Here is an 18,673-nt window from a genome sequence, read left to right on the forward strand (position 1 = left end):
CAGCTGACCTGTTCCTGTTCCTCACCAGGAACTCCCATCCTGGGATGCCAACTGCACTCCAGCAGCTGTCCTCAAGCACTGGCTCCTTCTGCCACAGTTTGGGCAGATGATTGCAGTAAGAATTTCCTTGCTCCAGGGTTTGCTTCCAGAGCATGCAGGCATTCAGCCACCAGATATACTTCAGGAAATGAGTGAGGTAAAGCCTCTCTGGGGCTGCAACAAGAAAATTCACAGCAAGAGCTCTCAGTCTGAGATGACCCAAAGATTCCTCAAGTTTATTATTTATTTATTTATTTATACTATTTTGCTAATTTTTTCACTATTTATTTTTACTAGTTTATTATTTATATATATATACTATTCCATGGGTTAGAGCACACTGCAGTGACAGTGTCTTGTTGTTCATATTCCCAACCCTCTTACAAAAAGCATCTCCATTTAATATAACTGGGATACTCTTTATCCAGATGATAATGGACTTGCTACAAGAATTTAGAAAGTTAGAATATCAAGGCCTTCAAAATCTTCATAGCAAATACCTGTAGTAAAACTAGTTAAATTTCAGATAAATTCAAGGTATGGACTCTGAGCCAAACGCTCCTTTCCAGTCCAAGTGTGCATTTGCTATGAGGTGTAGAAATTGTTTTCCTTTCCTTCTGTCAGTGGAAAATGACAGCAGCTATTTTTCATGTACAGCTAATTACCTCTTATTTTTCCCCACATGGACTTGTTTCTAACAGTCAGGAGTGCTCTAAATAGGCTTCTCTAGCTGTAATTAAATAGCTTATTAGAATGATCTGCAATTCATGTGTAAAAAATTCTGAGAGAAGAAGGTTCAATCAGGAAGCTTTCACAGAAATAATGAAAATATTGAAAGCAAAAATAGAAACATGCTAGTAGCAAAACTCTCTAAATGTGTTTTTGTTGCAGACAACAACAGCACTACTTATAATTATGTTTTCATTATATAATTATGTTTTCATTATATAATGGAAAAAGATTTTTATCTTTTAAGCCACGTAAAGTGGGTTTTTTTAGAAGTACAAGCATTTAAAGTGGTAAAATATACTTCCTATTTAAAGTCCAGCAAAATATTGTGAGTTTTACACCTTACTGTCTGTCCCATCACCTCAGGTCTCAATATTTCTCCAGCACTGGCATGATTTTTATTATTTCCAATAAAATCTTCCTCCCATTTCTTAGTATTCACCAAAGGCCAGACCCCAGCAGTAATCTGTGCTCTGCAAGATGCTTTGCTTTCCACCTGCCATCCCCAAAGATGGAAACCGGAGATGGAAACTGCTCCAGCCCAGCAGCCTTTGCCAGCTGTGCAGGAGCAGTGCAGAGGGACAGACACCAGCACTCCCTGAGTTTCATGGCACAGGGATGAAGGAAGTGCAGCCCCAGAGAGCCTTTACCTCTCTCATTTCCCAGGCAAAGTTGTTCTGGCACTGGGAATAACTGGCATTGCTCCTTCCTGCAAGGAAGAATGCACAGAGCTGGCTTCTGGCTGGACTCTCCCTGCTGAGCTGTGGAATCTCTTGACTTTCTCCTCAAGCGCTCCTTGTTTTTGCCTTTTAGTGCTGTTGAAACAATGATGGGAGCAGGAATCCCCAACAGTTCCTAATGCAGTGATGGCTGCAAAATAAAAGCCAGACAAATCTAGGAATTTATCCTATTCCAATCCAGCAGAAGCATAAAATAAAGCATAGAATTACTGAAATACAGAGCACACTGAAAGCAAATAACACCAAGGTCATGGGCTCAATCCCTGGACAGACCACTCCCCTTGGAGTTGGACCCAATGGTCCTTGTGGGTCCCTTCCAGCCCAGAACATTCTGTGGTTCTGACCAGAGACAACATCAGTATGCAGAGCTTATAGAGCAGTGTTACAAAGACAAACAAAACAAACAAACCGACCAAAAAAAGCACATACCAAAGAGAAAGTGAATAAAAGAGATGCTTGTACAGAAAGGGACTGTCTCTGATTGAAGAATTCCAAAAACACTCTTTCTTCTGTCCTAATTGCAATTTAGAATAAAGAAAAATTTCACACCCATCTATTTGCACACTCCCCACTGGTTTTCCAAACACAGACATGCTGATGAGAGAAAAAAAAAATAAATTAAGAGGGAGCCTGGGGCTTCCTCCATTAGCAGCAGTGGACACAACCCACTTAGCAGAAAGGAAGGAGGAGAAACCTCACACATTTCTTTTGCCTTCTCTTTTTTTAATTTCCTTTCTTTTATGCACAACATTATATCATCTGGCCTTATCTACAGAGATTCTACATGATGAATTCCTTAGCCATCCAGCCCAGTTTTCAACGAGTGCCAAGACAAAGGAATCATTCTTATTTCTGTTAAAGCAATACTCACTGTCAGAGGTATTTAGTGTAGAATTAAATACTATCTCTTTTGTCTAGGCTAGATAGGAAAATTCCCATAGACTTAAGTGAAGCAGTTTGGGTAAGACATCCAGACCATCCTGACAGTCCTAAACTGAGCATGACCTTTTTAAAGGTTGAAAATTCTTTCTTTCTCAATAGTGTCTCCCTTGGTTGCATCTGAAGGCAACCATCTATAGAATGATTGGCCTAGTAGTGGTTCCCTCTGAACTGCAACTAACTAACTTATAGAGGACTAGTGTGAGTTTGGGTTAAATACAGGTGGGTGTGCACCATTAAATAAATAAAAGTTAAGAAGCAAGTTTTCCCTGCTTGCTTCCACCTACTCCTTGAACTAGCACTGTTGTCATTTTCACAAACCAGCAGCATCCATGCAGTCTGCCCATGGAACACCTTTCTGGTGTGTTCCATTCACCAACTCCTTAACTGCCACTGGGAAGAAGAAAATTACTGTTCTTCTTAACAACCATATGTGAAGTCAGCTGGTCAAATGCAAAATGAGTTGGAATCTCTGGTTTTTCCAACTCATTTTGCATTTGACCAGCTGACTGTTCATTCTAACTCTCCTGCATGAGCTCTGTGCTATCTTTGCTGAAGTCCTGTACATTTCTTTTACAGCACTTATTTGAAGCAGCCTCTGAAAGTGCATTTATCACCTACAGGCAGGAAAAACATCAGGTTTTAAAACTCTTCATAGGGGTGTGTCCTCTAATCAAGGGCAAGGTAGCTGTGCACTCTGATGGACATGCTGTGTGTTTAGCAAGGAACACTTAGAGAACCAAAATTTTCTTTCAAGTCTCAAATAATCGACATCTACAGGAGAATGTGAATTACAACAAAGGGAGAAAATATGCCCTGAAGTACATTAAAATACACAATGAAAGAATCAAGTTAATGGTGCCTTCAGAAAACTGACACTGAAATTATTACCTTTTCCTGGCCTTTTGTGTTATGTTCTCAGGCCCACAATGAACTGAAAGATGTGATGTACTGAAATCATTACATGTGCATCTGGCTTCAGGGCACAATAGGAGAGAACAGAGGGGTACCTGGCAAAAATGGGTTCCCTTGTTGCTAAGATTAAAGGGTTTTTATCACTGCTGCCTCATTGCCATCATCATCATCATCAGGGTGCTGCAGTGAATCTCCTTTTCTAGACCCAGTGTGATTTTGACTGGTGCATTATCTGCACTGTGTGATAGTTGCAGGTCCAAAATTACATTTCCTTGCATAAAAGAGATGTTTAAATTTAAAGGAGGATGCTGGCAGGTATTTCTGTATCACCATTATCATACTCCATTTTTCAAACAAGAAAGCTCAAAGGACATACTAAAGATACATGAAATATCACCTAATATGTTCTTTTGAATGCAGAGGAAGGCCCAACAGACTTTTCCTCATGTGAAGTGTAAATAACTGTTTAAAAATTGGGAACAGGAAGATCCTCTCACTAACAAATGCATGGTGAGAACAACATGTTCTCATTTTAGTGATGACAGAAAATTCAGCAAAAAAGAATTTTGCTTCTCCCCATTTGCTTTAATCTTGTCACCATATTTTTGCAAGCTCCCTTTCTTAGTTGGAAATGACAATATTTTAGCCTCTCCAAGGATGTGTCAGTAAAATCACAGCGCTCTGAGGCTCAGAGCTTATTCACTTGCAGATGACTGTGGGTGCCTCTGAAGGCTGAGCCCCCAAGGAGCTGTGAGGTCCGGAGCCACCCAGCCCTGCAGAGCTGCATGTGCCCTGCCAGAGCTCAGAGAGCAGGAGCTGAGCTCTCATGGCAAGAGCCATTTTTACCTGTCAGCTCAGTGCAGGTCTCTGACCACCCAGCCATCCTGGAAATAAACTTCTTCAGGGGTCCTTTTTTAGCTGACACTGGATTATTCTCTTCTTTCTTGTAAGCAATACAGGAGCATCTGCAAGAGAAAAGCTCCTTGAGACCTTCACCTCTCCTGTGAATCTGAACAGGGCCAAACATATTCTGCTCTTTTATTGTTGAAATATTTAGTTTATTTAGCTATCTTGCCTCCTTTGTGTCTATCTTGGCTCTGTCCTTTTCAATAGCTAATATAATTTTTAATGTTTTGGTTTATTTAAATCTGTAGCAGTACCCATCAGCACATGCTCCTTTCATACACTAGAAGTTTAGCTATTCCAGACTAGCTACTCCCATTGAAAACACTCTTCCTCCAGAATAAAAATAGGTTTGTGGGATTTTTTACTTAAATTGCTTTATTTCTGTTAGAAGAAAATATTTTAAACCATGAAGTATTTTTTCTGGCATATCTACTCTGGCAGATGTCCAAGCACAGTTGTCCCATCAGTAGCAAATGAGGAAGTCAAACAAAGCTCTCCAGCAGGCCAGGGCATATTTTGAATCAGCATCTTCTAGTATTAGGTCCTTGTTTAATAATTTTGTGTTAAAAACTACTGTTCTTGTCCACTTGCAACATGCCTTCATATCTGGTATGGCCCACCATTCAGCAAAGAGTCACAAATATAATTTATCTAGGCAAAGACACTGAAGATATCTTGAAAGAATGAAAAATAAAAAGGTGCTACAGGAAGCTTATAAGCCTTCAATAACTGTGTTGCTCAAAATCTGAGTGGGTGAATGTGTATTTTGCAAATGCACAAAAGCACAGATATTGGCAATAAAACAAATGCTACAGACTAAACTCCATTTCCACCATGAAATACAGTAACTAAACTCCCTTCTAGGAAAATCAATAAACTACCTTTTTTAAAGTTCTTTACAGAATTACAGTTTCCAAATATTAAGGAAATAGTGAAGGAAATAATTGTTCACTTTTACAACAAGTTGAAAATATTCATTAGGAAATTATTTTGTAAGGAAAAGGTTCATTATTTTTAAAAGGCTATGATAAAATACAGAACAGCAAATCAAAATCTTTTGTACATCCAAAATATAGAATATGAAAAGCAAAACTCTGAAATGCCAAAATTTATCATATTCTTCTCTCTCTTGTCTTTTGTCATTTAGCCCAATATAAGTCACATGTCATTTAGACCTATATATACAGGGTTTATTCATCCCTAACATTTTCCTTTTGTCAACACATAGCATCATTCCAAGCACAGTGGATTAAATTTACTCTCATCACCAATTACTGGTGCAGATCCCGGTTTTCATATCCCTGCCTTGCACTGTGGCTCCCCCTGATACCAATACAGTCCTGTTAGAGCTCAGATCTGCTCTGACACCAACTCCAGCTGCCTCCTTCAGCTTCCAGAGGCTCTGCCTGGAGCTGCTCCCTGCCCTCCCTTCCAGCAGCCTCTTGGAGCTTTAGGAGCAGCCTGGGACAGCAGTGTTGAGTCAGCTCTGATATCGAATCTAAACTTGCCCTCTGTCAGCTGAAATACCCTTCAAGAGATAACAGCACAATGACTTAATATCTTTTATATTATTTTGTATCTTCTTACCTTGAATAATAACCCTAGACTTTTAAAAAATCATTACAATGGCATTCATATTTGGGGCAAAATAAGAAAGCTGCAGGGTTTTTTCATGTTTTCTGATGTCACACAAAGCAGAGAGATGCTTTGGGCTTTGTCCTTTTAGTCAGTACATTGAAATCCTTAAAACATTCCAGGTTTATATTCAATTTGTGAGTCATACTTTATATCTAAAACACTCATCTGTCTGCTCTTGGAAATGAGAGGAATTTGCCAAGATAATTTTTGCAAAAGAATTTTTTTTGTCTTTTCAGACAATTTCAAACAATGTGGCTTATCCATGACTCCAGACTTTCCTTCCCCCAGCCCAACCTAATTAGATTCCAAATATTTTTCTCCATCTGATCACAACAGCACTAAGATTTGTTCGTGTCTGTGATGCACAAGCTGCACAAGACAATTCTGCTCCCAGCTGGACTGTGCCAGTACTCTCCTAGGAAAGGTCTGCGCACAGCTGAAGTTTACCCCCGTTGTCCCAGTAACAAAACCACTCAGCCTGCTCACCAGGAGCTCGGCCCAGCTCTCATCCCTCCAAAGCAGCAGTGGCAGATTGCTGATTCATGCAGCTCCCTTGGGCACAAACCTCCACCAGGGCTCCCTTCCAAGGGAACCGCTGTGCCGGCAGCCGGGCAGCGACACCGCTGGCACCCGCCACAAATCTGTGTGCTGAGGAATCTGCAAACCTGCATGCTGAGAAATCTGCTTGCTGAGAAGTCTGCAAATCTGCATGCTGATAAACCTGCAAGTCTGCACGTAGAGAAATCTGCATGCTGAGAAACATGCAGAGAAACATGCTGAGAAACATGCTCAGAAATCTGAAATCTGCACACTCACAAATCTGCACGCTCAGACATCTGCAAATTTGCATACTCACAAATCTGCAAATCTACATGCTCAGAAATCTGCAAATCTGCACACTTAGAAATTTCCACACTCAGAAATCTGCACACTCAGAAATCTTCAAATCTGCACACTCAGAAATCTGCATGCTCCCCAGATCCTGATATTCAGTAGCACCAATTCCATTATCCTTTAGGTACATGTTAGAACCCTGGATGCTGAGAATTTCGGGCTTTCTGTGCTGAGGGACACAGACTCCCAGGAGAGCACTGCATTTGACCTGGGGCTGTAGAGAGTGTTTCCAAAATTCATTGATAGCACTGGGATTCTGTAGTAGGTTAGAAGCGTGTAATATCACAGGGTGGAATACTTAGAGTTTGGGGTTTTAGAATATAGTAATAAATATGAAGCAAGATGGAAGTTTTAGGGTGAAGACAGGTTGTTCTTCTTTACCTTCTTCTTCTTTCTTCTTCACCTTCTTCCTTCTTCATGGGTTTGGGTGATATTTTGTAACTGGACAGAAAAGTCCACACTGTGGGCTTCAAGTGATGAGTTTTTGGGTTAAAAGGAAAATAATTTAGTCATTTCTTAACTGGAAAATTTGGCCTTAAAAGACCTTGTAACAAGAGATAGTTAGCCATTTTGTGCCTTGCTAATGAAAGACTTCAGAAGGCTGTGAGGCTGTGACACTGATAAGAAATAATAAACACCTGAGTCTGAACATGAACCATTATCTCTAGTGCCTTCAATCCTGACCCCAACTGAGGTAAAAAAAGCAAGCAGAGAACCCACACTATGGGGTGACATTCCTGTTTCTTTCCTATGTTGCCCTGAGTCTCTGTGATGATCTGTTTCCTCTTTTAGGTTCCTGAATAAATCTCCACATTCTCATGGTACTGAGCACAGGGCAAATGTATCTGAAGTGGAGAAGTTGGCAAATCACAGCCTGCTGCAAGAGAGAGTCCAAAGGGCCACAAGTTGGTATTCTGCCTGGTTCTTTAAATTGGTACAGAAGAACACCAACTGTTGGAAAAATATCTGACATAGCATCTTACAAATCCTAGTTTTAAAGAAGATAAAATATTCCCTTTCTTCCTTATTTAATTATTTTGAATCTGTTCATACAATACAGCCCTTTGGATAAATTTATTCTCTCCTACAGCTAAGTGCCCTTTCTTGTTTCTCTGTATTTCTGCCCAGAATGATCAATGTCCAGCTGTGGACGCAGGAGTTCTGGGCTCACTTACAGCTTTCTTCCTGTTACCTGCAGCATGGCTACTTCACAGACCTTGCTGGCCCATTGCTGAGCACACATGGAAAGCACATTGGAGAGCTTATGTACTCTGAACCACAAAAACCACTGGAGGGTCCCTCTGCTATAAATTGATATTAAAAAATAAGTTCTTTCCAACTTTTGCAATACAAATGGTGATCTTCCATCAGGTAGTTGCATGTTGAAGCCATGCACAGCACTCAAAGCAGAATGAAGATGTCTTGTCTTCCTGAATAAAAATGCAGCTGAATTTGACACTGGTCTTTTCCAACCCAAAGTATTGGTAGTTCTTTTTTGTGAATTTATATGTGTGAAATAAAGACAGTAAAGACCATAAAAAAATAACTCACAGACATCTGAAGTTTTCTACAAAGATAGGTTTTCTCTTAGGAGTGATAATTCTGTTGCCTGTTGTGCAATGTTGTGAATTTAGTCTTATATTACTTTTTTCCTTCTCACTGACAGCAAGAGAGTGTGAACTTTGACCAGTGACTGTGAAATGCTCTGAACACTCTTCAATCCTCATCATTATTTCAGTTTCTTAAAATGTATTAACAACAATATTCAGAGGACACGTTACAATTTCACCAATCCAAATTGAGTTTTCACAAGGAGCAGGAGCTGCCCTGAGGGCAAAACAGTTCCCCAGGTGGAGATTTACTAATTGCTTGTCTCAAGGTGATCAGAAACAAAAGATGCAAGGCCCAGGGGCTGAAGGAATTTCCTCCAAACAGATAACTGAGCTATTCCTCCTGGAAATGCTCTCACTGCCTACATGGCAATGATATATTTTAGGTGGTGTTAGAATTTTTCCTTCTCCTCCTCCCACCCTCCATGACAGATTAGCATTCTGGGGTGAATCATGCTGCATGTAACATAATGAGTTATCACAGACAAGAAGCTGCAAATAAATGTTTTTCTTACATTGAGTTCATATGCATTTTCTTGGAAGGGTAAGAAAAGGAGTGCTTGATAATTGAATTACTGTGCCTCCTTACTGAAGTCACTTCCTGATAAGCAGCCAAACTAATTGGCTAAAATAAATGAGAGAGCTTGAATAACCCAGTCATGGCCAGTCACAACTGGTGCAGTATTATACTAAGCCAACATACGTACTTCTAAACAATATGTACCAGCCCAATAAAACTATTATGAATTTCTTGTAGTATTTGTATTTCTACATTCCAAAAGGTAAAGTCATTTACAAGAAACCACTGCCAAAGATCTTAACACTATCTTTAAATCAACCTTTGTTTTTATTTTCTTTCCCAGAATCAAGTGCTCACATGAGCAGCTTTTACACTGTATTTTCATTAAAAATGCTTTAAATCACATGTATATACATGAAAACCCCAAATCCCACGATCTTTCATCTGAAACTCACAATGAAATAAGCATAAGAATATTCCCATGGAAATTAAAGAGTTCTGTTATGCTATCTATAGACTATAAGGCTAAGTAGTACTGAATGTATTTGCAGAAACTTTTAATATACCTTAAATGAAGAGAACATGCATGTTCCAAATATCCCAAAAAGCTTTTTTGAGAGTTCTATTAAAGTCATTCCAGCTGTGTTATTGAAAGTAGCTCCAGTCCTCAATGCAGTTCTTTCATGTCCTGCCACCATGTCAAGGACCCTTTGTAATCTGTGCTTTGTCTTCTATAAGAAACCAAGCCACAGAAAGCAGCTTGCTTTGTTCCCTTTTCTAGTTACTACTTTTTCAATGTTCTGACCTTAATTCAGAACATTTGGTTGCATTTGAAAAATGCTCATTTAATTTAGAGCAACAAGCTTGAAAACTTTCTCAGAAGTTCTGCTGACTAGAAATTGTTCTGTTTCTGCCTATTAGAGTTCCTAGCTACACAGTTAGGACTGATAAATAATCTGATGCTTAAAAGTTGTCTATCCTTTATTGGGAACGTCCTTAAACTGACAACTTTTGTGCAGCTGGAATTTATGAATTCTAGAGTAGAAATAATAAGATTTGCAAATGTTCTTTACCAAACCTCCTAACCTCTTGGCCCTTTCCTGCTGAACACGTTTCACTGGTTACCTGAGACCCTTTGGCACAAAGTCTGAGCCTGATTACACAAATTAAACTTCTTTAAACTTACCTTTGTTGAACAAATGACCAGACTTTGCTATGAAGTTCTTGAAAAGGGTATCCACATGAGCAGAATGCTCCATGGAGGGGCTGTGTGTGTTTGAGACAGTACAGTAACAACATATTTTATTCTCATTGCAACATGCAATGCTGGAAATCTTCACAGTGTAAATGTGGGGCTTTGTTAATGAAAATACAAACATGAGAGGGGCCTCTCCATGGCATAAGGCTGCAGTGAAAACAGCTAGGGGTCACTGGTCACCAAAGCCCCTAAATGATTTTGACTCAACAGTTTTTATACAAATTATTCCCTACTAAACAAGTGTTTTGCAGAACTAAAAAACTGATATTCCATGAAGGAGCTGGTTTCACTAACAAAAAAAATTTTAGGCATAAAGCTCTTGGAAGACCTACAATATTCATGCTATTTGGTATAGTGGACCTGATATCAAACAGTGCATGAAAACAAACACTGAGTTTGGTAGTGGAAACTGAACTCTGAAAGAGGCAGCAGCATCCCAAGTGAAGTTAGTTAAGCCTTATCCTAAAATAGCACTTACTTTTGGTGATTACTTTGAAAGATAAAAGGCCGTTTCCCGCTTCTTCATGGGCTGACCAGCTTGGTAGTGGAAATTGGAGGCTCTGAATGTAGAAGTGTCTCTGCCTTCAGCATGAATTTCAGGTCATCCCCAGCTGCCTTGTGCTGGCTGTGTCTCAGGGGTTATGGTGAAAGCCTGTGGGCAGCTTGCAATGGTTGGGGAATGGTGTCAATGGAGTTTTAGAGAGAGGATGACCCTGTTAGGATGCTGCAAAGTAATAAAGCATATTTCAGAGAACATAAAGGAATGAACAAACCCACCAACAGATTTCATGTAGAAATCTCTGTAGAAAGAATTTCCTTCCTAACCACATGTGGAAGTCTTAATGACTTCACTGTGTATGAAACAGTGGGATATTGCCAGTTATGAAACAGGATATAAAAATCCCTATCAATGAACACCAACATCCTGCATGAATGGCAGCCAAGGTGCACAGGGAATTCTAAACCATCAAAAGTTAAAATATTCTGCAACCAAGTTCATGCCTTAAAGTTGATGAGCACTTAACATCGCTGCACAGAAAAATGATTACCCTTGAATTCATTACCTTCTCATCTAAATTTCAGACCACTCTAAGATAACTTCACAAACCCTATGAATTTAATTTACTAAGACTGCAAAGTAGATTTTAACATACAGAAAGTGCAGACTCTTTATGGCAAATTTTAAATTATTTTTCCATTCAATTGAAAGTACAGAGTGTGAATTTCTGTTTATAGAATGCAATTTAATCCATGACATCATTAGTAGTCTAGTAGCCACTCTGTCACACTGTGTACTGTGACTAAGAAAAAGGAACTAACCCAAAAATGATACAAACCTCCAGTGGCAATTTTCAAAATTACACCTACATGTGATATCTGAATTACTCTGAAACTATTTCCATGAATATTATACACATATGCCGGAGCAAAATAATCATTGCAAGGTAATACTGTGCAATAAGCAATAATTACTAAGCATTTCTTGTACTTTCTCCTCTTTCCTTTACTCTCTTTCTTCCTGGGGCAAAAGTTCACAAACACAGGACTGTCCCATCTGTTTGCAAGATGACTGTTACCACTTACACTCTCAGCAACTTCAGTTTACAAATATTTGGCTGCAGTAAGAGATGATGTGCTTTTCATTGTTCCATCTTTTTTCACCCAGACTGAACTCTCACACAAAACTCCACCTTAAGAGTGATAATTGGTGCTTAAATAACTAGATTATTTAATATAATGTTTTCTTTTTACTCTGCAATGTTCAAAACTCCATAAAGGACTAACTGCAGGAGCAATCTGGAGAGGCACTGCTGCCACACTGAAGGGTTTACACTTTGACCAGAAAATAATCTTCCCCCAAACACCACCCTCTCTTAAGAAAATAAAGAAATAAAAACCAGCCAGCACAGAGTCTTGGAGCCCCACAGCAGCACAAAGCAACAGCACTGAGTGCTAGGGAGAGAGAAAAAGCTCTTCTCAGTTAGGATGCTCAACCATCAGCAATTGGATTTCTTGATGGAACGCTCTGAATGAGGATGTATCACAGCATAAATTGCACATTTCTTTCACAGTTAGTGGAAATATTGTTTGTGGCAGAAATGATCACAGTGTGTGTAAGCACCAGGACATGAAACACACCAAAATACCTTCTTTGGTGTAGAATGTCAGTGCAAAAATAGATTGCTTTGGAATGTTCAGGGAAGTGTCTTTAAAAGGTTTGGATCAAAGGTACTGATCAGAGGATTTTACCAACCAACATGTGAAAGGCCAGAGTTAGTGCCTTACATTAACCCTGTTAAATTTACATGGGGATTCCAAATAATTTAATTCTAAATATATGTACTGCTCAATATGTAATGAGACCCAAAATAAGCATTAAGTGTTTCTGTCAAAGGAACACCAAGAATGTACACATAGCTCTGAGCAATGTTTGAAAAGTCTCTCCCTTGCTGTAACCTTGGGCAGGAACCTGCTGAAGATTCATGAGTTCTTAGTGACTGTGGGAAACTCACCAAATTATCCCACAATAAAAAAGGGCTTTATGCACCATATAAAGTTCTCAGCCCATTTTTTGACAAAAGCCAGTAGGGTTTGTTAGATGGACTTTTTAGCAACTGAGTCACAGATTTTTAAGGACTTTAGGTGAATTGTTCCCTAGCCATAGGTCTAACTGAACAAAAGTCAAGGTGAATTTTTATTTGCTATCCTACTTAAAGAGGAAAATGTAATTTTATTTATAATCAAGACTGATCTTCTATCATCTGACAATTCCCAAGTCTTTCTTCAGAATTCATTTAGAAATATGATTGATGTGAAATACTAAATCAACTGGAAGCCAGCTATAAAGTAAAAAGGAAGCCAGGAATGCTATAAAAAACACCATGGTTTCTAAACTCCAATTTCATCACTTGCTTTCACAGCAGAATTGTTGTATTAAAAAAATGCACTTCTCAAATACTGGGATTTGACTTTGGGACTCATTTCTCTTTGTCAAAAGTGTTTTTATTTTGTGCAAACTTTGCCTGTTTGCTGAAGAAGAAATTTGCAAGATTTTTTCCAGGAACCAGATGATACTTATGTTTTTGGAAACTCAAAACTGCCCAACATAGAATTCTTAGGGAAAAAAAAAATCTTTTTACTGATTCTCCTGAGTATTTATTAAGCAACAAATTCCACAGATCAATTTATTTTTCCTGATAGGAATAAAAGAATAATTTATAATCTTAGTTGATTCAATTAATAAAAAGTAAGGGAAAGAAGAAGTAAGGTACAACAAATAATTACAGCATCTCATGCACTGCCACCAAGGCATGTAACCCATTAATAAATTTGTTATTTAGTATTTAAATAGTTACTATAGATTTGGAGAGAACAGGACTCAGATGAGGAACCTGAGTGTTGGAGTAGCTGATGAAAGTGGCATCAAATGCTGGAATAAGAAGAAGAAAGCTGTTGTGGGGCTCCAAGGATCTTGTTTAGAAAAACCCCAGTGGAAAACAAGAGATTTTGGACAGTTGGTCAGGAGTTGTGCTCTCGAATACACCCAAAAAACATACAGTGGGTTGGTTATTTCTTGTATTCCTCTTTATGTTGCCCATTGTCAGACATTTTGACACACCAGAATGAGAAAATTGCTAACAATATTATCTCCAAAAAATCTGAGAATTAATCACTGTGGTTTTGAATTATAATCACAAATATTTCCTCTGAACCATTCATCAAAAAGACTGGGAATTCTATGGCTGTTGTGATTTTTCCAGTTCTTTAACTTTTACCCCAGCAGCTCAATGTGCCTCTGCATGAGTTGTGGAGACTTTTCAAATAACCTCCAAAATTATAAAATTTAATGGCATTTATATTCTGCTGAAAACAAGAGAATTTTTTAAAAATAAGAAAAAGAAGGAAAGCAAAAATTTCACAGGTGATTCCTACTCATATTAGGTTGATGTATATATATATATATATGTATAAGATTAATCTAACCTGGAACAGCAGACTTGAACCCTGAAGTTTTATTTTTATCATTTTCAAATCATATAAATCAACACAAGTTTTTAGTGAATAATCCTAAACAATGAAAGCATATATTATTAAATAACAGAGAAAATATCTTTGAGCTGATGGAACAGGGGGAAAATTGAACATAAGAAATTTCATCAAAATCCAACTACTGCAAATAGATTCCTACTGTGGTCTTTTTTCTACACAGTGGACATGCAGGAGGGAGAGCTCCAAACTGGCAGCACCCTGGCTCAAACCACAGACAGTGGTTTGCAAAATAGCCTTTCAAAGAGGTCTCCCACATTTTCCCTTTTCGAACCAGCCAGCACAACAAGGACCCAGCTTTAACAGCCTGATTGTCTTCTCCTTCCTGTTACCTGTTGAGAACCTCGTTCCTCATCTCCTTTTGTCATTGGCTCCACAACCAAGCCTCCAGCCAAGCACTGAGTGGAATTCCTGCTGCCACAGGATGGTTTCTCCTCTCTCAGTGCCAGCCAGCACCATGAGGGATGGCCAGAAGGGTGTTTGAAGCAGATTGTTTCATGGCAGTAACATTAAAGAGCACAGAAAAATCTCTCTCCTGTTCCTTATCCTCACCTTTTGAGCTGTATTTACATGGTCAGGGTTGCACCCACCTGCACACGCCGTGTCCAGCCAGCAGTGCCTGCCTGACAGCAGCTGAGGAAGCAGACTCCTAAAGAAAAAACAGAACATTCTGAAACAGATTTAGGTACACATGGCCAGGGTAAGAGCTTCCCAGTATGTTAAAATATCAGTTTATTATCCATAGGCTTGTTACACTTGGATATTAAACTAATGACATTAAGTATGACTTTTTCAATTTTTTTTTTTAATTTTGAATTTTTTCTTAGACACAAAGAACTATACAATTAAAAATGTAGTTCCAGTACAATATTAAATTTTGCATCATTTGTATTAGACAAATATGGTCATACAAAGCCAGGCTAGAAGCCAGATTTGCTGAAATTCAGTTATTTTACATCAAACAATATTTAAATCGAACTATTTTTCCTGGTTTATTAGAAAAACAAATTACAGATGTATGGGGATTTCTCTTGTTTTAAAACAAAAGAAAATCCAGAGTTGTTCTCATTTTAAACATTTTTAAAGAGGTCACTACCTTGTTGATTTTGATGCACAGAGGTAGAAATTCATTATCAGATGTTACATGTTCACATCACTTATTCTTCTAAAGAATTAAGGATTCTAAAGAAGAATTAGTGATAAAATATTCTGCTAAAATATTTCAAAATATTTCAAAATTAATTCCTATTTAATCACTTCTCTACCAGATTGACATAAAATGTCACAAAAGCAAAGCCAGCTAAATTCAGATTATAAAGAGGTAGAAATTCTAATCTTCATAATGCTTTGGAGCAATCTCCAGCAAGAAAGCAGACAGGTTTTTTGGTTTCCTATTAAAGCCTCTGAACTTCCCTACATCTGAAAGTTTTTACAGAAAAATATTTCAACATGAGCTGCTTTACAATGCTGGGTCACTCTCACATGTCTGCTAAAATGGAAATTAGAGATAACTGACAGTAAACTCAGGATTTAATCCAGGGAAGTTATTTAAATGAATGAGAAGAGTGGTAACCCTCTGCACAAAGCCAAGTTTTGGGCAGCAGGTGTCCGAGTAACAAATATGAAAAGTTCCTGAATTCACCAGCAGAAGGAAGAAGGAATTTTTCTCCTTTGCTACAATGTCCTTGAAATGATGTATCACCTGCATTCATGTCATAGTCTCCCCAATGTTCCTCCTAGTGAATTACTGTGGTCCCTCAATTTATTGCTCCCTTACTGCTGAGCAAGGACAAAACAAAAGGAGAGCTCCTACCCCAAAAGCTTTAATTACCATAAAGATGAAGTCTCTGCTGGAAGACAGTAGGCCTTAGGAAAATCAATTTATAGTCCTTCAAACCCGTGGTCACTTTCCTCCTTTGAAGAGCAGTGAGCATTTCTCTTTTCTTTCCCTACCCCCTCTCCCCAGTGCTGTTAAATGCATCTCTGAAAATTCATATCCCTGCCTTGAATTTAACAATTTATAGCTCTGCTACTTCGTGTGGAATAACCAGAGAGCCTGCTTCTAAATTAAGAACTTCTTCAATTATCTTATTGCTAGCTGCATGTTGGCAGCATTTAAATTAATGAGAAGAGCATTCATTAAAGATAGCTCAGGGACATGTCTGGGAATGCATAATGTGCAAGCTCCAGCTTTTGTCACAGTTACTGTACTAAGTAAAGAAAGTTCTGCTTCAACCCCCATTTCTACAGATTGTACTGTTCACCATTCTATACACCTTCTGTGGAGTTGAGCAACAAATTTATTTTATTTTGTGAGTCTTAGTTTGCTCTAAACATGGTTTGGTTTAATTTTAGGTAATTTCCTTTTACCAAGTTGTGTATCTCAGGCTAAAACCTACCCAGTTCAGCCTCCAGCAGGACTGGGATTCTAATTTACAAATGAAGAATGGATTTTATAGAGGAAAACTGGAGGAACATTTCTTTAGGACATGCACTGTTATATCACTGTGGTTGGTTTTAAAGGAGTTTTCTGCAGTACACACTAGATAATGCTAAATCCAAAAAGATAGAATTTTGCATATATATTTAAAACCATTTTAGAGGCAACAGTTTTATTTTTGCTCCTTCAGACTTAAACCATGTGTTTTGGGGTTAAATGTTAACAAGGGCTGCTTAGAAAGAACAGAAATCCTGTGCAGCATTTTCTGGTGCTTATTCCCTGAAAGATAAACACCAGTGTCTTCTGACATGATACAGTCACTTTGCTTAGAAAGAAATATCATTACAGTAGTGACACTCTGAACCTATAAACCATTTATAATCAGTGAGTTTCACTATGGATTCTTTTAGAAAATACCATCATGGTGGTAAAAGACAATTCACTAAATCAAATACAGAGTGTGTGTTTCACCAAATCCAGGCTGTTAGACAGGTAGCCCTCAGTTATCTGTCAAGGAGGAGAGAAAGGCAATCTGTTTAATGCTCTGCCTGGGGAGTCAGGCAGTCTGGATTCTGTTCCCAGCTCAGACCTACACCATTAGTCAAGTCACATCATTGCTCTGCTCTTCATCCCACATTCTTAAATGAGATAATAACATTTCTCTTATTATTTGGTCCCTTCCAAGTATAAGTTCACCATGACAGAGGCCCATTCCTACTATATATGTCTAACTCCCCTGTGCCTTGGATTTTGTTTGGGTTTTCTACATGACTCCTTGTTTTACTAATGACAATGGAATTCATTGCAGCATTCATTTTTAAGGCTAAAAATTACAATAAAGTCCCTAAAGCTGCCTAAATAAGAAAGAAGTAGATACCCATAAAAACAAGTTAAAGAAAAAGGAGAGAATTCAAACTTAGAGGAAAATTGTCCTCTTCTCAGCAAAATTATTCACTTTCTGTTACAACTTGGCAGCCAAAAGCATCAAAGAGGACAGTAAATCAGTGTAATTATGATCTGGATTTTCAGAACAATGAGGAAACAGATTTACTTTCAAAATTTAAAATGCTTAAATAAATTTCTGGGTTTTTTTTTTCTTTTTTCTGCACCTGCTTACTCTTTGTTTCTTAGTTTGTTTTGGTTCTCTAGTTGTTTTTTTCCAATTCTGCAGGGAGTTTTGCTTTTGCTAACAATAGCTCTCATTCAGGCCTCTTATTTTAATCCCTTCATGGTTATACACGTTACAAACAAACACAAAGTTGTATTCACTCTCAGAATTGTCCTCATCATCTGCTTTTCTTCAGAGCGGGCCTACTTTTGCTTCATGTGAACCCTAGTGAGGTGCTCCTGTCTACACTGAAAAGCTGTAAAGAATTGAGGACCCCTCAGGATTCATGGGAATCTTAATTCTGCTTGCAGTTAATGTATCTCCACTGTGGATCCTGCCTTAAGAAACATCAGAGTGAGCACACAAAAAATACCGGTGTCTTCGTGGGCTCACACTCCCAGTGGGAAATCTCATTAAAATTAGTGGAAGCTCCAATTACGGTATTTCATTAGAGCCTTGTTCAGGGCATTAGTAGAGGTGTGTACATCAGCTCTTTTTACAGCTGACACACTGTCCACAAGCAAAGCCAAAGCAGTGGAGCAGCAGCTGATCTGTATTCTGGGCCAGACACTGCGTCAAGGATCAGCCCTGCAAGGCTTCAGCACAAAGTCACTCACACAGGTTGTGGCTTTCAGGCAGGAAAAAGGGCTCATGGTGATCCCTCTGTTGTGAGAACATTCACTCAGTTTCTCAGACTGCACAAGCACACAGGCAAGTTTAACTTTTGGTGAAGAAAAGGGTGTCAGTCCACCTTCACAACTGGGATTTTCAGGTTGCAGATGGACTGACTTTAGTTTATATTTTACTGTTTGCTCTGCTGTCCTACTGAGCCAGCAGCTTTCTTACCTGCACCTCTGTGCCTGAGCAAAGTTCCTGCCTGACAGGACACA

The 18,673-nt window shown here is 38.6% G+C and overlaps 1 long non-coding RNA gene across 1 annotated transcript in view; it reads right to left on the reverse strand.

Annotated features, from left to right (window-relative positions):
- The window catches only part of LOC134421507 (uncharacterized), a 43,620-nt gene that overhangs the window by 1,045 nt on the left and 23,902 nt on the right, over positions 1 to 18,673 (reverse strand). The window contains exons 2-3 of the long non-coding RNA XR_010028608.1: positions 14,826 to 14,884; positions 10,667 to 10,912 (exon numbers count right to left, since the gene is read on the reverse strand). This is a non-coding gene — a long non-coding RNA (uncharacterized LOC134421507). The remainder of the gene's footprint in view (positions 1 to 10,666; positions 10,913 to 14,825; positions 14,885 to 18,673) is intronic.

This window comes from Melospiza melodia, chromosome 8 (assembly GCF_035770615.1).
Source record: "Melospiza melodia melodia isolate bMelMel2 chromosome 8, bMelMel2.pri, whole genome shotgun sequence".
NCBI classification, from domain to species: domain Eukaryota; kingdom Metazoa; phylum Chordata; class Aves; order Passeriformes; family Passerellidae; genus Melospiza; species Melospiza melodia.